Raw genomic sequence first — 21,572 nt, 5'->3', positions numbered from 1 at the left:
AGGCTGAAAAGACCCAACCCCCTCAGTCTGTCCCCATAGGAGAGGTGCTCCAGCCCTCTGATCACCTCATGGCCCCCTCTGGACCCACTCCAACAGTTTGATGTCCTTCTTGTGTTAGAGGCAGTAGACCTGGATGCAGTACTGCAGGTGAGGTCTCACAAGCTGTCTACAGTTATCTACAACAGTTACACAGCAAAGAAGCTTGTGCAGTCAACTTTAGCATTTCAATCTGTATCAAGACAAAAAGATAGCATTCTGGAGAGTTTTTGTGCCCCAAGTCACTGCGCAGCCTGTCCTGTCCCTGGCCAGCTTCCCAGGAAAAAGCAAAGCCCTGTACACCAGTTTCCACCAGAAGTCCCACAGTACTACTTCACTCCTCCTATTCCCTCATGACTAAAAGGAAATTTTTCATCTGGCTCCCAGAGAAGAGAGAGGAAAGAAGGTGACAGGCAGACAGGAAAGGGGGAACAAGTGAGGCAAAGGCCAAATAGTTTTGCTCAGACTTCTTGCCTCCCACCCATCAAGCCACATTCCACAGCTCCACAAGGGAGAGTCCCCTCTTTAGTATGGAAGACAAAACAACATCTGACATTGAGTGTTCTCTTATAAAATGCTTGTCCAGCATGGAAAAGACTGAACTAAGCCATGAACTATCCAGTGAGCTGCATTCATGCACCCTCATACTAGTCTAAATTCCACAAGGGGGCTTACAAGAAAGCTGGGGAGAGACTTTTTACATGGGCTGGTAGTGATATGACAAGCAGGAATGGATTTAAGCTGGAAGAGATGAGATTTAGACTGGATATTAGGAAGAAATCCTTTACAGCAAGGGTGATGAGACACAACAGGTTGCCCAGGATGCAGGCCAGGATGCCATTGGCCTTCTTGGCCACCTGGGCACACTGCTGGCTCATGTTCAGCCTACTATCAACCAGTACCCCCAGGTGCCTTTCTGCCTGGCTGCTCTCCAGCCACTTTGACCCCAGCCAGTAGGGGTTGTTGTGGCCAGTGTGTAGAACCCAGCACTTAGATGTGTTAAATCTCATGCCTGAGAAGGACATTAGAACTATTTAGTTGTTTGGTTTGTTTTTTAAAGGTGGGGAGCACAGGAGGCTACTATAGAACACTCTGAAATCTGAAAAATCAGAGAAGGCTAAAAAAGGCAGAAATGGAACATGGAAAATATACATCTCTGATTCTTCCTTCATAACTTCACAGTTCACCCTTTCCTCCAAGTTCAGTCACCTGAGTTTTACATACAATTCACAAGAGTAACAGAAGAGCAGCAGAAGAGTTTAACAGGACAGAGTAAGTTTTGATTTCATTAGATAAGCAAGATCCCAGTGTATGTGAACAATGTTTTTTCAATTAAAGTGTAGAAGTATGGGAAGAATAACTCTCCATTTGGTTTTTTCCATTTCTTGGACCTTCTACAGTCTGGCTGCAAAAGAGCATATGAAGAAACGATGCACTAACGCTGAGTAGTTCATCAACATCTGTAAATAACTCTCTTGGAGCTGGGATAGTTTAGCCTGGAGAAGAGGAGGCTCAGGGGAGACCTTATTGCTCTCTACAACTACCTGAAGGGTGGTTGTAGCCAGGAGGGAGCTGGTCTCTTCTCTCAAGCAACCAGCACCAGAACAAGAGGACACAGTCTCAAGCTGCACCAGGGGAAGTTTAGGCTGGAGGTGAGGAGAAAGTTCTTCACAGAGAGAGTTGTTAGCCATTGGAATGTGCTGCCCAGGGAGGTGGTGGAGTCACCACCCCTGGAGGTGTTCAATAGGGATTGGACGTGGCACTTGGTGCCATGGTTTAGTCATGAGGTGTTGGGTGAGAGGTTGGACTTGATGATCTTTGAGGTCTCTTCCAACCTTGGTGATTCTGTGTGAAAGCTATGTCTTTCCACAAGCATGTCCTTTGGTCAGGCACTGGAGTAGGTTGCCCAGGGAGGTGGTGGAGTCAGTGTCTCTGGAGGTGTTTAAGAAACCTGTGGACATGGCACTCTGGGACACGGTTTAATGGTGTCGGGTTGACATTTGGACTCAATGATCTCAGAAGCCTTCTCCAACCAAAACAACTCTGTGATTCCATGCTACATGTTAGGAACAATGTAAATAATTCTGCATGGAGATTGTGCTAAGCAGCAGTATCAGTTTGCAATATTTACTCAAGGAATTACTGCTGTGAAATGTTTCCACAATAGAGAATTCTGAACAGTCTACTCCAGTTTCACTTAACAGCATGTCTAAGCAAAATGCCAGTGGGACAACATAGGTCCTTTAAAAAAGATAAATAAAATACAGGCAATGCTAAATAAATGCCTGCTAGTCTAAACTCTCAGCTCACTTAATGGCAGTTCTGACTGAAGATGGAGCAATAAGAATCTGGTCAAGAGAGAGATCATTTCCATTGAGCTGTTGGTCACAACTCTTTGTGTGCAACCATCTAGCCAGTTGTTTATCCATCAAGTCCATGTCTCTCTATCTCAAGGATGTCACGTGGGACACTGCCAAATTCCTTCCCTAAGTACAGGCAGACGACATCAGTTGCTCTTCCCATATCTACCAGAGCTGTAACTCAGTTGTAGAAGGGTCACAAAAAGTAATGAAGAAAGAGGTCACAAAAAGCTTCACTCCACAGTTTATTATCTTCTGACAATAAGTAATAAATCCTTATCCTAACTACTAATCCATAGCTACTGACTTTTATCATGGTTAGCTTCTATTGTAAGAAACTAAAAGAGTAACAAGGTCCCTTTAAAAGTATTGACAGGAAAGCCAAAAGCGTGTAAGATTCTGATTCTGTGTGGATGTCTCCATTCAGATGACTTGCTGTGCTGTGATACAGCTAAATGAACAAAGCCAACAGCAGAGATGCAGTGCATTCTTGCAAGGTTTTTCCTTGTTCATACATATTTTCTGGGATTACTTCTCTCCATCTTTGAAGAAGTTTCAGATCATGGTGAGGGGAAGGATATGACTCCCAGAATACCCTCAGGGCACTTACTACCCCTTCTGCACCATCATTTGTCTTCTAGAGACTATGCAGCTTAGCAAAATAATCTCTTCAAGAGAGAACTGTGATATTGGTTATCCCTCATTACACAGGAGCAGGAGATCCTTTTATTACCAATTTCATACACAGCAGAATGCCATGAATATCTGCAATATAGAGTGGGATTTACCCACAACCCCTATCATAAAACCCGTGTGCTGCTTTGCTGGGAGAAATTGTGTGGTAAATGTCACATTAGCACATTATATAAAAAATAACATTTTCTCCCTTTTCTAACTTTATATGATCTTCCTAGCCTACCACTTTCACCTCTGCCCTTCGGTATTTCCTTGAGGTTACTTACATTTATTTTAACATTTACCCAGTTGACTTCAAATGTATCGCTCAGCCGTGAGTAAGAGGTTGCACCAGGGGAGGTGTAGATTGGATATTAGAAGAAACTTCTTAACTGAAAGGGTTCTCAAAGGCTGGAACAGGCTTCCCAGGGAGGTGGCTGAATCCCCATCCCTGAAGGTGATTAAAAGATGCAGAGATGCGGTGCCGAGGAACATGGTTTAGCACGGGGCTTGGCAGAGTGAAAGAACGGCTGGACTCAATGATCTTAAAGGTCTTTTCCAACTGAAACAATTCTATGATTCTCTTTATGCAACTGGAAGTTAGCTGAAGAGGCTAAAGATCACAACTGTAAGCCACTTAATCTCCAATGCTGTAAAACAGCTGAACTGGATATGCGGGCATGGATCAAGCACTGGCTGGATGGCTGGGCTCAGAAAGCAGTTTAGATGTCCTTGCTCAAGGATAGGAGGGATGAGCAGAGGGCTGGAGCACCTCTCCTATGAGGACAGACTGAAGGAGTTGGGGCTGTTCAGTCTGGAGGAGAGAAGGCTCCCAGGTGACCTAATTGTGGCTTTCCAGTATCTGAAGGGGGCTACAAGAAGGCTGGGGAGGGACTTCTCAGGATCTCAGGTAGTGATAGGACTAGGGGGAATGGAATGAAGCTGGAGGTGGGGAGATTCAGGCTGGAGGTGAGGAGGAAGTTCTTCACTGTAAGAATGGTGAAGCCCTGGAATGGGTTGTCCAGGGAGGTGGTTGAGGCCCCGTCCCTGGAGGTGTTTAAGCCCAGGCTGGATGAGGCTGTGGCCAGCCTGATCTAGTGTGGGGTGTCCCTGCCCATGGCAGGGGGGTTGGAACTAGATGATCCTTGTGGTCCCTTCCAACCCTGACTGATACTATGATATGTTGTAGTGTTGGACCTGGTAGAGCTTGAGGATGACTTGACTTAAAGTTATAGAATCATAGAATTGTTTCACTTGGAAAAGACTTCTAAGATCAGAGTCCATCAACCCAACCTAACACCATCACGGCATTAAACCACGTCCAAAAGTGCCACAGCCACACGTTTGTTGAACACCTCCAGGGATGGCAACTTTACCACCTCCCTGGGCAGCTTGTTCCAATCCCTGACTTCCCTTTCAGTAAAAAAAAAATTCCTAAAATCCCATCTAAAGGTCTTGTCCAACCATAAAGATACTGTGATTCTGTCTGTCTGTTCAGACTCTAAGAGTGTCCACAACCCGTCTGGGCAGCCTGCTCCAGCACACTCACAGCAAAAGTCTTCCTCATGTTGAGAGGGAACTTCCTGTGAAACCCAGCAAATGTCACAGTGCCTGACTAATTAGAAAGGAAGCCAATATGAAGAAGATACAAATTAACATACAAAAGAAAATGAGTGGTGATTCAACCCAAGCTTCTGTACCGATTGTTTCATTTGAATCATAGAATGGTTTGGGTTGAAAGGGACCTTAAAGATCATCTCGTTCATCAAGAGCAAGAAATTATTTGGTATGCTCCTTAGCTAATAAAAATGTAGCAGGATTTTTACAGTGAGTGTAAAAACCTGAGGAGTCACCCTCAAAAGCACAAAGCCATTTCAGCATCTGTTGAAAACACTGCATTATCTCAGAATTTAACTATGACACAGACAGACAGAACTATAAATACTATTACATCTGTAGTTTTTTATCTAAAGTAATCAGATGCTAGGCATGAGAATATCAGAACCAGAAGGAAAACATCAGGTTTTGATAAAGGTTAAGATATTCTAGGATTTATATGGTATTCAGTTTTGCTCTAAATAGAGACAGACCAGCTCCCAATCTAAAAAGGGAGAAATGTCAAACTACACAAAATTCACTTGAATTTCCAGCACTCCCATTGGTTTTACACACATAGAATAGAATAGAATAGAATAGACCAGACCAGGTTGGAAGAGACCTTCAAGATCATTGTGTCCAACCCATCAACCAATCCAACCCACCCAATCAACTAACCCATGGCACCAAGCACCCCATCAAGTCTCCTCCTGAACACCTCCAGTGATGGTGACTCCACCACCTCCCCAGGCAGCCCATTCCAAGGGGCAATCTCTCTCTCTGTATAGAACTTCTTCCAAACATCCAGCCTAAACCTCCCCTGGCGCAGCCTGAGACTGTGTCCTCTTGTTCTAGTGCTGGCTGCCTGGGAGACGAGACCAACATTCGCCTGGCTACAACCTCCCTTCAGGTAGTTGTAGAGAGCAATAAGGTCACCCCTGAGTCTCCTCTTCACCAGACTAAGCAGCCCCAGCTCCCTCAGCCTTACAGGAAAGGTGGCAAGATGTAGTCAAATATAAAATCATGATAGTGTGCAGAAAATAATTTCTCCTTACAATATTTTGTTTAGAGTTGTACTGGATATTTTTAAAAGAACCTAACCTAAATGTGAAGGAAAAATGCCTCATAATCTAAAATTATCTGTAGGATGAAAGTAACCTCACAAAGAACTGTTAGTTCTGCTAGCCAAAATTTCTTGAAACCCCTTGGCAGTAAAAATCCAGAAAAACCTCTTTTCACAGAACCTTAGAATCATATTGGTTGGAAATTACCTCCAAGATCATCAGGTCCAACCACCAGCCTAACACCACCATGGCCATTAAACCATGTCCCAAAGTGGCATGTCCACACTTTTCTTGAATGCCTCCAGGCATGGTGACTCCACCACCTCCCTGGGCAGCCTGTTCCAATGCCTGACCATTCTCACAGGAAAGAAATTTTTCCTAATATCTAGCCTAAACTTCCCCTGGCACAATTTCAGGTCATTTCCTCTTGTTTTGCCCCCTGATACCAAAGAGAAGAGAACGACTCCCACCTCACCACAACCTCCTGCTTCAACCATCTGTAGCTTTAACCACCACCACAGTTTGACTGGGGGATACCGAAGTCCCCACCACCAACCACCAGACTCCCCCTCTGCCCAGCCAAACCCAGGAGAGGATGCTGCACATGTCACACTGGAAATAATTTAATGTCATTCTACTTTTGAGTTTCACAATTCAGCTCCTCTCAAGGCCGAGCTGATGCTAAATGGGTCATTTCCTGATGTTCCTCCTCCTTACCCTTGCATGTGCTGAGAGTCTCTTGATCAGTGCTGTCCCTCCCACAGACATGCTGTCACACAGCTCAACAAGATCACAGAATCATAGAACTGTTGAGGTTGGAAGAGACCTTTGAGATCATCAAGTCCAACCACTCACCTAGAGTTCACAATCCCACCACTGCTACTAAACCAGGTCCCTCAGCAGCACATCCCCTCCGTTTTACACGTCTCGAGGGATGGTACCGCCACCACCTCCCTGCGCAGCCAGTTCCAACATCTGATAACCCCTTCTGAGAATACATTTATCATAATATCCAACCAAAGCCTCCCATGGCACAACTTGTACTCTTGTCCTGTCAATTGCCAGAAGCGAGAAGAGACAACCCCACCCCATGCCAACCTCCTTTGAGGTAGCTGTAGAGAACATCTCCCCTCAGCCTTCTCTTCTCTGGAGTAAACAATCCCAGTTCCCTCAGTCAACTTCTGTTCAAGGCCCTTGTGTATATTGTGTATATATTCACTGCATTTCATCCTGCTTGTAAATATAGCTTATATTAATTTCCGCTTCTCCGACTGAGTTAGCCGTGGTTTCTTTGTGTGGGGGGCAGAACTGAACTTTCTCTCACCACCACACCACCTTTTTGGCTCTTCTTTGGACACTCACCAGCACCTAAATGTCCATCTTCTACTGAGGTGATTCAGCAAAGGGAGGAGGAGGCAGAACAAGCATTCATTTCTCTAGCCAAATCACAACTTTCCATCTCCACCTTCTGCCCTAAACTTCAAACATTAGGAGTTTCAGGAGAGATTAGGGCAGGAGGGAACAACTTAACTACGAATCTTAGCAGGTAAAAGCCTGGGTACTCAGGTGGCTGGTTTGGGATTTTTTTTCTGCTGGGGAGTGGTTTGGGCTTTTCATGTTGAAGGTTTGTTTTGTCTTTTTCAGCCTAAAAACCAGAATGCCAAATTAAGCTTTCCCTTTTCATTTTTATATTGGTTGGGTTTTTTTCCACAGCTAAAACATGAGCAAATAGTTTTTTCCCTGCAATTTTACTTCCATGTTGCAAAACCTCTCAAAACAGAGGTATCTAAATGGAACTTCTGACACAGGCTTGGTCAGAGCCACTCTAGCCAGTGCTCGCTTCTGCAAGTTCTTTCCATTTAAAGGCCTTTTACTGTTTCACACATGAGAGACTTGCCTGTAAAATTCTGCATTTGAGATTATTTTTTTTCTTCTCTAGTTAAAATCACTGAGGTGCCTGTGCCTTACAGAGGTTGTTGAAATGCAGACAGCTGGGTGTGGGGCTTTTTGTTTTTTCCTTTCTTTTTTTTTTTGTGGTGGGGAAAAAAAAAACCCTGAACACAATTTCTGACAGCTAAGACACGTCAGATGTCTAGCACTTCCTTGCTTTGCATCCAGAGCATGTGAAACATTGCCAAGTCAAAGTGGCAAGGAAAAATAGCAAGTAGAAACCAGTCTGGTTGTATGTAAAGAGCTACTTGAAGTAATGGAGAAGAAAGGCTTGCAAGGGTGGACAGTATCAAAGACTCATAGAATCAGTAAGGTTGGAAAAGACCTCAGAGATCAGCAAGTCCGACCTGTCACCCAACAAATCATGACTACTAAACCATGACACCAAGTATCACAGTATCACCAAGGTTGGAAGAGACGTCAAAGATCGAGTCCAACCTGTCACCACAGACCTCATGACTAAACCATGGCACCAAGTGCCTCATCCAATCTCCTCTTGAACACCTCCAGGGATGGGCAGCACATTCCAATGGCCAATTCTTTCTGTGAAGAACTTTCTCTTCACCTCCAACCTAAACTTCCCCTGGCACAGCTTCAGACTGTGTCCTCTTGTTCTGGTGCTGCTTGCCTGGGAGGAGAGACCAACCCCTACCTGGCTACAAGCTCCCTTCAGGTAGTTGTAGACAACAATAAGGTCTCCCCTGAGCCTCCTCTTCTCCAGGCTAAACAACCCCAGCTCCCTCAGCCTCTCCTCACAGAGCTTGTGCTCAAGGCCTCTCCCCAGCCTTGTTGCCCTTCTCTGGACACGTTCAAGAGTCTTGATGTCCTTCTTAAACTGAGGGGCTCACAACTGGACACAGGACTCAAGGTGTGGCCTGACCAGTGCTGAGTACAGGGCGGAATGACTTCCCTGCTCCTGCTGGCCACACTATTCCTGATCAAGGCCAGGACGCTGTTGGCCTTCTTGGCCACCTGGGCACACTGCTGGCTCATGTTCAGCCAGCTGTCAATCAGTACCACCAGGTCCCTTTCTGCCTGGCTGCTCTCCAGCCACTCTGACCCCAGCCTGTAGCACTGCATGGGGTTGTTGTGACCAAAGTGCAGCACCCAACACTTGGACTTGTTACAGTTATCCATGGGACAGCAATGTGCCCTTGTGGCCAAGAAGGCCAATGGTATCCTAGGGTAGTATCCTGGGGTGCAATAAGGAGAGTGTGGCCAGCACCTGTTCCTTATAGCAATACCTGTCATGTGAGATAAAACTTAACCTTCTGATTGCATGTATTTAAAATATGTTTCATGTATTTTCATTTTCTCATGCCACTTATAATCTCTCTGGCATCTGCAACATTTTCTTTACGACGAACCTTTTTAAGGTAAAGCCTGAAATGGGCGGAGAGCCCAAGCATGGTTTTGTGGCTTGGCTTGAATTCAAACAGAAAATGGAATCACAGAATCATTGAGTTGTTTTGGTTGGAAAAGACCTCTAAGATCATCAAGTCCAACCACCAACCTAGCACCACCATGGTCATTAAGCCATGTTCCAAAGGGCCATGTCCACACGTTTCTTGAACACCTCTGGAGACAGTGACTCCACCACCTCCCTGGGTAACCTATTTGAATGTACCACTGTGAAATTGAATGATAAGGATGACAGACCACAAGATACCCAAGCTGCTCGTTTCAGTCTTTCTTCTTGGTAAAAAAAAACACACTAAAGCAGGTCTACTGTACCAGTGCACAGGCTCTGCTGAGCAAAGGAGATACTGACACCTACAAATGCACTGCCAGATTGTTCCTTATTCGATAATGAGCAAAGACCTTATTACAATAAAACCCCAAAAGTTCAATCAAAACATCACAGCGCTCCCCTTCAAAGGGATAATTATCCTTCCACTCTGCTGAAGTGCAAACTAGCAGAGGCAGAGCCAGTTAATTAAAAAGCCACAAAAGTGACATGGTTATTTTTTTGCTGCTCTGCTGCGCAGCTTGACAGTCACCGAATCACATAAAAGGTAGGGGTTGGAAAGAACCTCTGGAGATCAAGCCCAACACCCCCGCCATGGCAGGTTCACCCAAAGAAAGCCACACAGGAACATGCCCAGGCATGGACTGAATGTCTTCAGAGATGGAGATGCCACCACCTCTCTGTGCAGCCTGTCCCAGTGCTCCAGCACCCTTGAATTAAAGAACTTCCTTCTCGTGTTTAGAAGGAACTTCTTATGTTCATGTTTCTGCCCATTGCCTCTGCTCTTGTCACTGGGCACCACTGAACAAACCACTGGTCCCATCTTCTGACACCCACCCTTTAAGTATTGATCAGCATTGATGAGATCTCCCCTCAGTCTTCTCCAGACTAAGACGACCAAATCCTCTCACTCTTTCCTCATCACAGAGATGTTCCAGTCCCCTCAATCTTTGTAGCCCCCAGTCACCAAACAGGGGGAAAAAGAGGGCAAGTATTGATAAGTGACAAATTAAGCACTGCGTTTTGCAATCAAGGAGCAGTTAATAATGGAATCAGTTTATAGATCCCTCAGGAATGAAGGCTTGCTCACCAGTATGAGGAAGAATTACACAATCTGAGAATGGGCTGGGTGCACAGATGAGGACATAATAAATGCCACTGAGAAAAGTTCCTAGAACCACAGAACTGCTGAGGTTGGAAGAGACCTCTACAATCATCAAGTCCAACCACTCACCTGGAGCTCAGAATCCCACCACTACTTCTAGGCTACTTCCACTAAACCATGTCCCTCCGCAACACATCTACCTTATTTGTGTCTAAACAATTTCCTAGCATGGTTTTATTTATTCAATTGATTAACTGCAAGTACATATTTACAAATACTGGTATGATTTGCCCCAGTGACTGCTTAGAAAGACTAAGGCTCATGAAATCCTAGCAACATACTGCCTCTATAAACACAGTTGTTCTTCCAAGGAAGGTTTAAACCATTTGAAACCAAGATTTAAACAGTTAAAAATGTCTACTTCTCTTCTTTCCCCCCCCCCACGTTAAATATTTTCAGCTGAACATCTCTGCTCTCCTTTTAGCCAAATGAGATGAGAAATTAAATATGAAAAGCTGTGCAGAGTATATAACTCCACAGTGTTCTCATCTCATTAAATTTGTGAGGTAATTAATCCAAAGTTAGGTTAATTAACTCACTTTTCTGACTCCAGCAAAGCTACCAAAGGGCTATTGCTACTGCTTAAAACACAGACTGAAGTGCCTACAGCAGCAGCCTGATGAATAGAATCAAACACTGGAACTTCACTCTTTTTTGCTGAGGTGTAAGACAACCTAAGTTCATGGTTCTTGTATGTTCTTGACTACAGTAGGAGGTTGGAGTGTTGAGGAGAGGCAGAAAAATGTAAGAAGTCAACACAGTCCATAGCTGCTTCATACTTGCTATTAAAAATGCTTAATGTATTTCTGCTATCAAAACTTCACCACAAATCTACCATGATATGGCCAAACTCGCTCCTTGCCTGCATCTATTTTGGTTCTATTTTGGGTTTGGCAAATAAACTGCTTCACAAACCAACCACACCCCAAATATGTTTAAATCATGCAATAAACAAGGAATGCTGAAGGTTGGAAAAGACCTCTAAAACAATACAGCTGGTGATGGGCTTTTAACAAGGGCTTGTTGTGACAGGACGAGGGGCAATGGACAGAAGTTGGAAGAGGGGAGATTTAGACTTGACATTCAGAAGAAATTCTTTACAGTGAGGGTGGTGAGACACCTCCAGGGAGGTGTTCAAGGCCAGATTGGAGAGGGCCTTTAACAGCCTCTTCCAGTGGAAGGTGACCCTGCCCATGGCATAGGGGTTGGAACTAGATGATCTTTAAGGTCCCTTCCAATCCAAACCATTCTATGTCTATGATTCCATGAATTAAATATACTTCCGCAAAATACTTTGGCACTTACTAATACAATTTTGCAGCATAAGGAATGTCACCAAGGGTCTGCTGTGTTAGCTGCAAAATCACATCATACATTTCACCAGGAAACACGTGAGAGGAAAGGAACTTTCCACCATACAAGACATAGCAGAGCATGGCTCCTTGCATCTGAACTGAATCAGCACTGCAAGTTGTTCACAGAAAAGTTGAAGCAGCAGCTTTTTGCCATGACATGGAAAGTCTGACAAATCTGAATCTATTTTGGTAGCAGTTAGGTTGTTTCACAATATGTTAAGATCATTATGACATCTCTTCAGTACTTCACATGGCTACTTTAAGAGATGTAATTTTCTTTCCCACAAGTAACTTGCCTTTTTTCTTCTCCTCTCCCTTTTCCTGTCAGACATTTCAAAGCTCACAGTGTTAGTCAACCCCTCTGTTCCTGGAAGCCTAAGGAAATCTCAGTGTTTTCTTTCCAATTCTTTTCTTTCCCTAAAATTATGAAGTCCATTGTTTATGGCAGCAGTAATAAGCCTTTGTGTCTCAGTAGCAAATCCAAAGTCTGGGATCCTTGTCTGCCTGTCTTCTGATATCATCTTTGAAGTTTGTGATCATCTCAAAGGTCTCTTCCAACCTCAACAGTTCTATGATTCTATGATGGTCATACTTTGGCATGAGGCTGTTTTCACTCCAAATTACATCATAGAAAGGTGCCAGCTTCCATCTCACTTTTGGCTACAACTAACTTCGGGTTTGGAAATGACAGAGTATCAAAGGATTTCAATTGTGATTTTAAAAACACATTTATCAATAGCTCAAAACTTTAATACTTTTAATGCAACAGGAAGTTTCACAACATAGAGAATGCAAAGAGTAATCTTTTGGGCTACTACAACATAGCTCACTTCAGAATTACATGGGTAGAAAGGCTGAAAATCAGGTTATGTGTTTTCTTATTCAAGACACTATGTCCTTCAGGGCTCTTTTAAGCTACAATTTATAGTAGTTAACTAGATTAGTTTTGCTCTCAATCCAAATGAGAAATCTTTTCATACCCTTTATAAATATTATTGAAGAATTATTAATTTTTCACATTCTCCTCTAAAAGCATTAAGTAATTTGTTTTGTGACCACTAAGCAGATCACAGAATTGTTTTGGTAGGAACAGATATCTAAAATTGAGTCCAACCATCAATCTAACACCACCATGGCCCTTAAACCATGTCCCAAAGTGCCATGGCCACCCATCTCTTGAACAACTCCAGGGACAGTGACTCCACCACCTCCATGGGCAGCCTTTCCAGTACCTGACCACTCCTGCAGCAAAGAAATTTTTCCTAATATTCAACTTCAATCTCCCCTGCCAAAATTACAGGCCATTTCCTCTCATTCTAACACATGATATTAGGGAGAAGAGACTGACACCCACCTCACTCCAACCTCCTTTCGGGGAGTTGTAGAGACCATTGAGGTCTCCCCTCAGCCTCCTCTTCTTCATACTAAGCAACCCCAGTTCCCCCCAGCTGCTCCTCAGATTTGCTCTCTAGACCCTTCACCAGCTTTGTTGCCCTTCTCTGGACATGCTCCAGCACCTCAATGTCCCTTCTGTAGTGAGTGGCCCAAAATTGAACCCAGTATTCAAGGTATGGCCTCACCAGGGACCAGTACAGGGGCAAGATCACTCCCCTAACACAGAAGAGGAACACTGCAGATGTCTTTGCCTCACAAATTAGAAGTCAGATGATACAAAAATAGAGCCTCCTACACAAACATACTTTACATACATTTCTTAGAAGATAGCCAGTGAGCTCTTAAAGAACATTCATGACTCTGTGTGAGAAGCTTCACTTCTCCCAAAAGGTGAGAGCATTCTCTCTGCATGCACCACATTTGTTAGCAATATTAGGGGGGGAAAAAAGTTTTCCTTCTCCATATTTAAGAACAGTATTTTAGATTAATTTTCCAGCCTGATCCTCCCCTTTGATGTTAAAAAGCCTGAGTACTTCATGATAAAGCTCCTAGTAATACCAGTGGAAATAATCTGTAACAGTTGTCCATGACTGTATAAACATGGAGAGTGTAGCAACAAACAACTATAAAAGTTTAACTGTTTAAGCAGCTTGAAGCTTCCCTTCCAGAAGCAAAACTCAGTACTGGAGAGAAGTCAGCTGGAAATTGGGAATTTCAAAGTCCTGCCTGAAAGGAGAAAAATAAAGGAGCACAGTGTTGGTAGGCACCAACATCGGCAGAGATGTCAGTGGCAACCCTGCAAATGCCCTTAGCATACAGACTACAGCAAAGAGCAACTTCTAATCACTATTTAAGTATGGAAACTTCATTACACCAAAAAGCTTCAGTTGACTTTCATCACCATTTTACAAACTTCATGCCTGAGAACCCTCAAATAAATTCATAGCTTAGACTTTATCAGCATGTGTATCTCAATTTCCAAAAGGTCTTAATTGCTTTAAATAGTAGCTTTAGCAAAGCAAATCCTTAACATTAAAAGCATCCCTTTTAGAAGTGACTGAGTGTGTATGTAGAATCAAAGCATCATACAATCGTTTTGGTTGGAACAGACCTCTAAGATCGTTGAGTCCAGCCATCAACCTAACACCACCATGCCCCAAAGTGCCATGTCCATATGTTTCCTCAACACCTCCAGAGATGCTGGAGGTCTCCTGGCACAATTTCAGGCCATTTCCTTTCAACCTAGCACCTGATATTAGGGAGAAGAGACTGACCCCCACTTCAATATAACCTCTTTTCAGGGAGTTGTACAAACCAGTGAGGTCTCCCCTCAGCCTCCTCTTCTCACAAGCCCAGTTTCCTCAGCCATTCCTCATAAGGCTTGTTCTCTAGACCCTTCATCAACTTTGTTGCCCTTCTCTGGACATGCTCCAGCATTCAGTATCAATTAGTTTTCACTAATGCTGAGTGTTTCTCCACTTCCCTTCAGAGCACACAGAAACTAGACTCTTGCAGTGAGGGGCCCAAAACAGAACCCATTAATCATGGTGTGGCTTCACCACTGCCCAGTACAGGGGCACTATCATTTCCCTGTTCCTGTTGGCCACACTATTCCTGAGCAAGGCCAGGATGCCATTGGCCTTCCTGGCTACCTGGACACATTGCTGGCTCATGTCCAGCCATCTATCAACCAGCACCCCCAGGTCCTTTCTACTGGGTTGTTTCCAGCCACTCTACCCACAGCCTGTATCAGTGCATGGGTTTGTTGTGACCAAAGTGCAGACTCAACTGGTTAATTGTGTGTCTGATGCCTAGGACAATATGCTAGCAAGGCAAAGACACCAAGATCCTGACTGGATCGTACTCAGAATACAGTCAGAGAGTTCCAACAACACTTCCTTATAGACGCAGACAATAACCAGCTTTACAGACACAGACAGCTGTTCTGAAAGTGAAAAAAGGAGTAAAAGGCTAAACTTTCACAGCTTATAAAGTTTTCCACTACAGTTGTCAAGGATAAAAATTCACTTTAGCCTTACAGGTCTTTTACAGTTTTACTAATTTAAGCTTTAAAACCAGTTAGAAACCTACAAAACTTCTTCCTGTGCAAGACTTCTGTAAGGCAGTAATGCTGTGGATCCTTTGCCATACACTGCAATCCATTGACTTTTGTCTTGCAGGTCTGCTGGAGGAGGGGGATTTCCGAACTGTGGAGGGGCTCCTGCTCAACACATCCTCAGTAACAGCTCAATAAAAGGCTGCCTCTGCCAAGGCAAGATTTAATCAGCAACATTTGAAATGTAGTTCAAACTGCTGTGCTCGCAGAATTCATCCAAACATCTCACAGGGAGGAAGCAGACCATGACAAATACTTCTTTTTACTGGCACTGTACACAGAGATGAACAGCTGCTACAGTGAAGCACAGACCTGCCTACTATTTTCAGCAGAAGCAGGAGGACACTCATTCTTTATTTGACCACTCTTACAGCAGGAGTTGTTGAACTGACTTGCTATGTGCCACTGTGTGCCTGAGCTTTGGAGTCTACAGACCCCTAAGATCGAGTCCAACCATCATCCTGACGCCACCATGGCCATTAAACCATGTTCCAAAGTGCCATGTCTACACATTTCCTGAACACTTCCAGGGATGCCGACTCCAGCACCTCCCTGGTGGGCAGATTCTTCCAATGCCTGGCCACTCTTGCAGAAAATAATTTTTTCCTAATCTCCAGCCTAAATCTCCCTGGAACAATTTCAGGCCGTTTCCTCTCATCCTAGTTCCTGACAGCAGAGAGAAGAGACTGACCACCCCACTCCAACCTCCTTTTGGGAAGTTGTAGGTATCAATGAGTTGTTCCCTCAGCCTCCTCTTCTCCAGACTAAACAACCCCAGTTCCCTCAGCTGCTCCTCACCAGACCTGTTCTCCAGACCCTTTACCAGCTTTGCTGCCCTTCTCTGCACACACTCCAGAAACTCAATGTCAGTAAGTTCTCATAATTGCCTTTCCTTGCTGAATGTTTCTCCACCTCCCTTCAGAGCACAGAGAACTCTTGGAGGTTGGACTCGATGATCCTTGGGGTCTCTTCCAACCTTAGTTATACTGTGATACTGTGATACAGAAACTAGACTCTTGGGAGCAAAGAAGGCAACACAGGTCTGGTCAAGAACATCTTTTGAGTTATTTCAAATCAGAACAAAGTAGACATTAACTTAAGGCTTGAGTTCATTGAAGGCTTCTCAGAAAATAAGCATGTCTTGCACACAATACAGCCTGAGCTTTAAAAACATCAGTCTCTCACTGCATTATATTTATAGTCTAGCAAATTCATACTCTGCTCTTCCAAGCATAACTAAATCCTGCAGCTTAAAAATCTGCATGGTTGATGAGTTTTGAAGTGCAGCCTTACTAGGGCTACATTCACCTTCAGCTTGGACAGGGCACTTAAAATAAAGGACTCCAGGGCACTTAATATTACAGTCAGGGCTCTACCACCTTCAGATGAAATGCCACAGCATCGAGAGGTGATTCTGCCACTCTTCTCTGATAAGACTGCACCTGGAATACTGTACCCAGCTCTGGAAGCACGTGGAACTGATGGAACATGTCCAGAGGAAGGCCACAAAAATGATCAGGGGGCCTAGAACACCTCTCCTATGAAGACAGACTGAGGTAGCTGGGATTGTTCAGCTTAGAGAAAAGAAGGCTCCAGGGAGACCTAATAGCAGTCTTCCAGTACCTGAAGGGGACTGACAAGAAGGCTGCAGAGGGACTGTTTATGGAAGGCAATGGTTTTAAATTACAGAAGAACAGATTTAGACTGGATCTTAGGAAAAGATTCTTTACAATGAGGGTGGCTGAGAGCTGCAACAGGTTGCCCAGAGAAGTGTTTGAGGCCCCATCCCTGGAGATATTGAAGGTGAGGCTCAACAGGGCTCTGGGTGACCTGATCTAGTTGGAGATGCAGGAGGGCTGGACTAGATCATCTCTAGAGGTCCTTTCCAACCCAGGTGATTCTATGATTCTTCAAACTTTCCTCAGTTCTACATTTTCTTTCATACATCTAAACTTTATTAACAATGCTTTCCCTTGAAATACACTGAAACCATAGATCAACTCCTTGCCTAGAGCTCACAATCTCACCACTGCTACTAAACCCTGCTCCTCAGCACCACATCCACATGTCTTTTAAATACCTCCAGGGATTCAGGAGTTCAATTCAGTCTATGTTTTCAGTCCTAGAATCATCCAGTTGGTGTCTATCATAGACAGGCAAGGGATCAGCCTTCAATGAATGCAGCATAAGATTTTCTCCCACCCACAAATTTCTCACAGGAGGGGAAAAAAAAAAAAAGGTTAAAAAAAAAGGCAAATACAAAAAAAAAAGCAAGAGGGGGGATGGAAAAGGCTAGGGCAAGGGGACAGGAAATCTTTGTTATCAGTAGATGACATCCTGTTAACTTCACTCTCATAAGGCTATGTGATACCTACTCAGTAAGTGTTAAACTGAAACCAGAGCCTATCAAAATCTTCTATTTGATGCCAGCTGCTACAACACTAAAATAGATAATATTTCAGGAGAGTTATTTATACACAGCTAAGCCTGATCCCTGAAAGAACCAAAATAAAAGGCAGGACATGGACCTTTACCTGACCTTGTGAGGAAAACTATTTCTTTTCTTTCTCATTCTTTTCTTCTTCTCTTTTCTTTCCTTTTATACCTTCCCTTTTTCCTTTTCCTTCTTTCTCCCTTCCCTCTCCTCCCCTTGCCTTCCCCCTTCCCTCTCCTCCCCTTGCCTTCCCCCTTCCCTCTCCTCCCCTTGCCTTCCCCCTTCCCTTTCATTTTTTCCCCTCTAGCCCCTGGCAACTGGTTGCAGGCAGCCCTCTGTGAACTGAGGTGTTGAACCAGATTCCCTGCTCAATACAGAGGTGGTTGACTAAACAACCTTTAAAGGTCTCCTCTAACCATAACCATTCTATGATTGTATGATCTCCAGAGGCCCCTTCCAGCCCCTACTGCTCTGTGATTCTGTGAACTCCAGAGGTCCCTTCTGTCCTCAACCATCCTGTGATTCTCAGTTACGTAATTCCCAAGACCTGCGTGCCCACTGAAAAAGTAAGTCTGACAAGAAGAAAAACTGAAGAATTGGCTTTCAAACCCTAACAACGATTGCTTTTCACAAAGACACTGGATTTCCATTATAAAAACACAACCAAATGTCACAGAATTGTTCTGGTTGGAATAGACCTCTGAGATCACAGAGTCCAACCTTCAACCATGACTAACTTTATCATAACTCTGAACCAAACCATTCAAATGAGATACAAATGTGAAAGAAAACCTGTAATTACTTCCCAAAAGATTTACAAACAATGCTCAAAGGTTACAGACTGTAGACAAGACAGTGCTGTGAAATAGCCACAGTGACTACAATCTACCAAAACCCAGCGAGAGGGCCAACAGCATCTTGGCCTCTATCAGGAATAGTGTGGCCAGCAGGAGCAGGGAAGTCATTCTGCCCTGTGCTCAGCACTGGTTAGGCCACACCTTGAGTCCTGTGTCTAGTTCTGGGCCCCTCAGTTTAAGAAAGATGTTAAGTTGCTGGAACATGTCCAGAGAAGGGCAACAAAGCTGGGGAGGGGTTTGGAGCACAGCCCTATGAGGAGAGGCTGAAGGAGCTGGGGTTGCTTAGCCTGGAGAAGAGGAGGCTCAGGGCAGACCTTATTGCTCTCTACAGCTACCTGAAAGGAGGTTGTAGCCAGGTGGGGGTTGGTCTCTTCCCCCAGGCAACCAGCACCAGAAGAAGAAGACACAGTTTCAAGCTGTGCCAGGGGAGGTTTAGGCTGGATGTTAGGAAGAAGTTCTTCACAGAAAGAGAGATTGGCCATTGGGATGTGCTGCCCAGGGAGGTGGTGGAGTCACCATCACTGGAGGTGTTTAGGAAGAGACTGGATGGGGTGCTTGGTGCCATGGTTTAGTTGATTAAATGGTGTTTGGTGCTAGGTTGGACTTGATGATCTCGAAGGTCTTTTCCAACCTGGTTAATTCTATTCTACTCTACCATGTCCCAAAATGCCATGTCCACACATTTCTTGAGCACCACCAAGTGACTCCACTCCCTTGTACAGCCCATATGCCCTTGTAAAAGCTCCCTCCCCAGCTTTCCTGCAGGCCTCTTCAGGTACTGGAAGGATGCTTTAAGGTCTCCGTGGAGCCTTTCCTTCTACAGGCTGAATAGCCCCAACATTTCTAGCCTGTCCCCACAGGGGACATGCTCCAGCCCTCTGATCATCTTCACAGCCCTCCTCTGGACCCACTCCACAAAGCTCTGGTCAGTTTAGTTTCAAAACCTTTGCTTCAATTGTAAAATTCCCCCCCCCCCCGCCTTCACAGACATTTGAATACTCAGATGTAAGAGCAGAAGTACAAATAAAGGTTTAATCATGAATGAGTCATTAATGCTATTGCTCAACTTTTCTATAGGCTATCACAAAACATTTTATCTTACATCGACTACACATAATTAACTCCAGAATGCTGTTTCCAGTTACTGGATGTAGCAGATACTAAGTTTATTGTACTCTCAAGCAGTTAAACAAATGCTCATGACTAAGCCTACTTACTCTTGCTCTGTTCAAGAAACAAAAGCAGAAACATCTAACTTTTGGTGGGAATTTAGTTATGTACTGTGGTTCTACTATTATTCATTCTATCCACTGTGTATGAGTGATGCCAGGCAATGTCTAAAGAATTGTCATAGAATGGTTTTGGTTGGAAGGGACCTTAAAGATCATCTAGTTCCAAGCCCCCTGCTTTGGCCAGGGACACCTCCCACTAGACTTGGTTGCTCCAGGCCTCGTCCAACCTGACCTTGAACACCTCCAGGGAGGAGGCACCCATGACCTCCCTGGGCAACCTGTTCCAGTACCTTACCACTCCTACTGTGGCAGTGGGGTTGGAACTAGATGATCTTTAAGGTCCCTTCCAATCCAAATCATTTTTGATTCTATGGCTTCAATTATGCCACTTCATTCAAGTTAAAAAAAAACATATGATAAATCAGAACGTTACTGGTGGGTAAATTAGATTTGAGTACAGCTTCAGAAGTCCCACAAATCTTCAGCTCTTCACTATGAAGAACACTCAAGCTCTTCAACTAGCTTTGACCTAGCAGAGTGGATAAACCTAGCTCATTCTCTCATTTACCCACAAATTCCAGTTTAAAGAGATAACATCAACCAAATGGAATTGAATTATACTGCACATGTTGAAACACTCCTTGGAGAGAGCTATTGACTGTGAATGTTGATTTTTCAGGAACAAAACAATGAGGTCACAGATAGCAAGGGGGAATCAAGACAGGATCAGTCAGACAGACAGCATTTTGGGTGTTCTCCTCGTGAACTCTGTTAATAAATCTGACAAACAAGTCCAAATGACAGAGATTCAGAGACAAGGGAACCTGAAGAGTATCCTGCTTTTATACAAACTAAGTAAGTGACTATGGGCTACTAAACATGAAACCTTACAACACAAAACAGAATCATCGTAGAATTGTTTTGGTTGGAAAAGACCTCCTGTATCATAGAGTCCAACCAGCAACCCAACACCACCATGGTGATTAAACCATGTCCAAAGTTTTTTTGAACACCCTCACTCCATGTTAACTACTTTTGCCAAAAAGTCACAGGCCACAAAGTTATCAGACTGGACTATTGGTCAGACATGCATTTTTCTCCTTTATTCTCACCCTGCAAGCCTTTCCAGTCCAATCCTCTCTAGCCCTAACATAACCTGTTTGAATTATTACTAACAAGAGCAGCACAACAGCAGACTTTCTACAATGACTTGTTGGGATAGGATGAGAGGGAATAGATTGAAACTGCAGGAGGAGACATTCAGGCTGGACATAAAGGAGAAATTATTTACAGTCAAAGTGCTGAGACACTGGAACAGTGGGGATGCTCCCTCCCTGGAGGTGTTCAGGGCCAGGCTGGATGACACCTTGAGCAACCTGCTCTAGTGGGAGCTGTCCCTGCCCATGGCACAGGGGTTGAAACTAAATGATCTAAAAGATCCCTTCCAACCCAAACCATTCTATGAATATAAGAACAGAATAGAATAGAATAGACCAGACCAGACCAGACCAGGTTGGAAGAGACCTTCAAGATCATTGCATCCCACATATCATCCAACACCACCTAATAAACTAACCAAGCACCCTATCAAGTCTGCTCCTTAACACCTCCAATGATGGAATACAACACAACAAAATGTATCCTAACTCTGACCGCACCAAAATCACTCCACTTTTGGAGGGGGGTAGAAGCAAAGCAGCCTTTTTTTAGCACTCATCTCTGAAGTATTTTGACAGTTGAACTTGACAATCTTAGAGGTCTTTCCAAACAATTCTACAATTCTATATTACTTTGCCTGGCACTTCACAAACAGAACTTCAAATCCATTTTGCAGCTTTAGTATCTTATTAATAATTTTGTTAGAACCAG

The 21,572-nt window shown here is 44.0% G+C and overlaps 1 protein-coding gene across 1 annotated transcript in view; it reads right to left on the bottom strand.

Annotated features, from left to right (window-relative positions):
- CBLB (Cbl proto-oncogene B) overlaps positions 1-21,572 on the bottom strand; it is a 111,587-nt gene that overhangs the window by 63,657 nt on the left and 26,358 nt on the right. The gene's annotated exons all lie outside the window — the stretch shown is intronic.

Source organism: Dryobates pubescens, chromosome 8 (assembly GCF_014839835.1).
Source record: "Dryobates pubescens isolate bDryPub1 chromosome 8, bDryPub1.pri, whole genome shotgun sequence".
Lineage (NCBI taxonomy): Eukaryota > Metazoa > Chordata > Aves > Piciformes > Picidae > Dryobates > Dryobates pubescens.
This window is presented reverse-complemented; position numbering and strand designations above follow the sequence as displayed.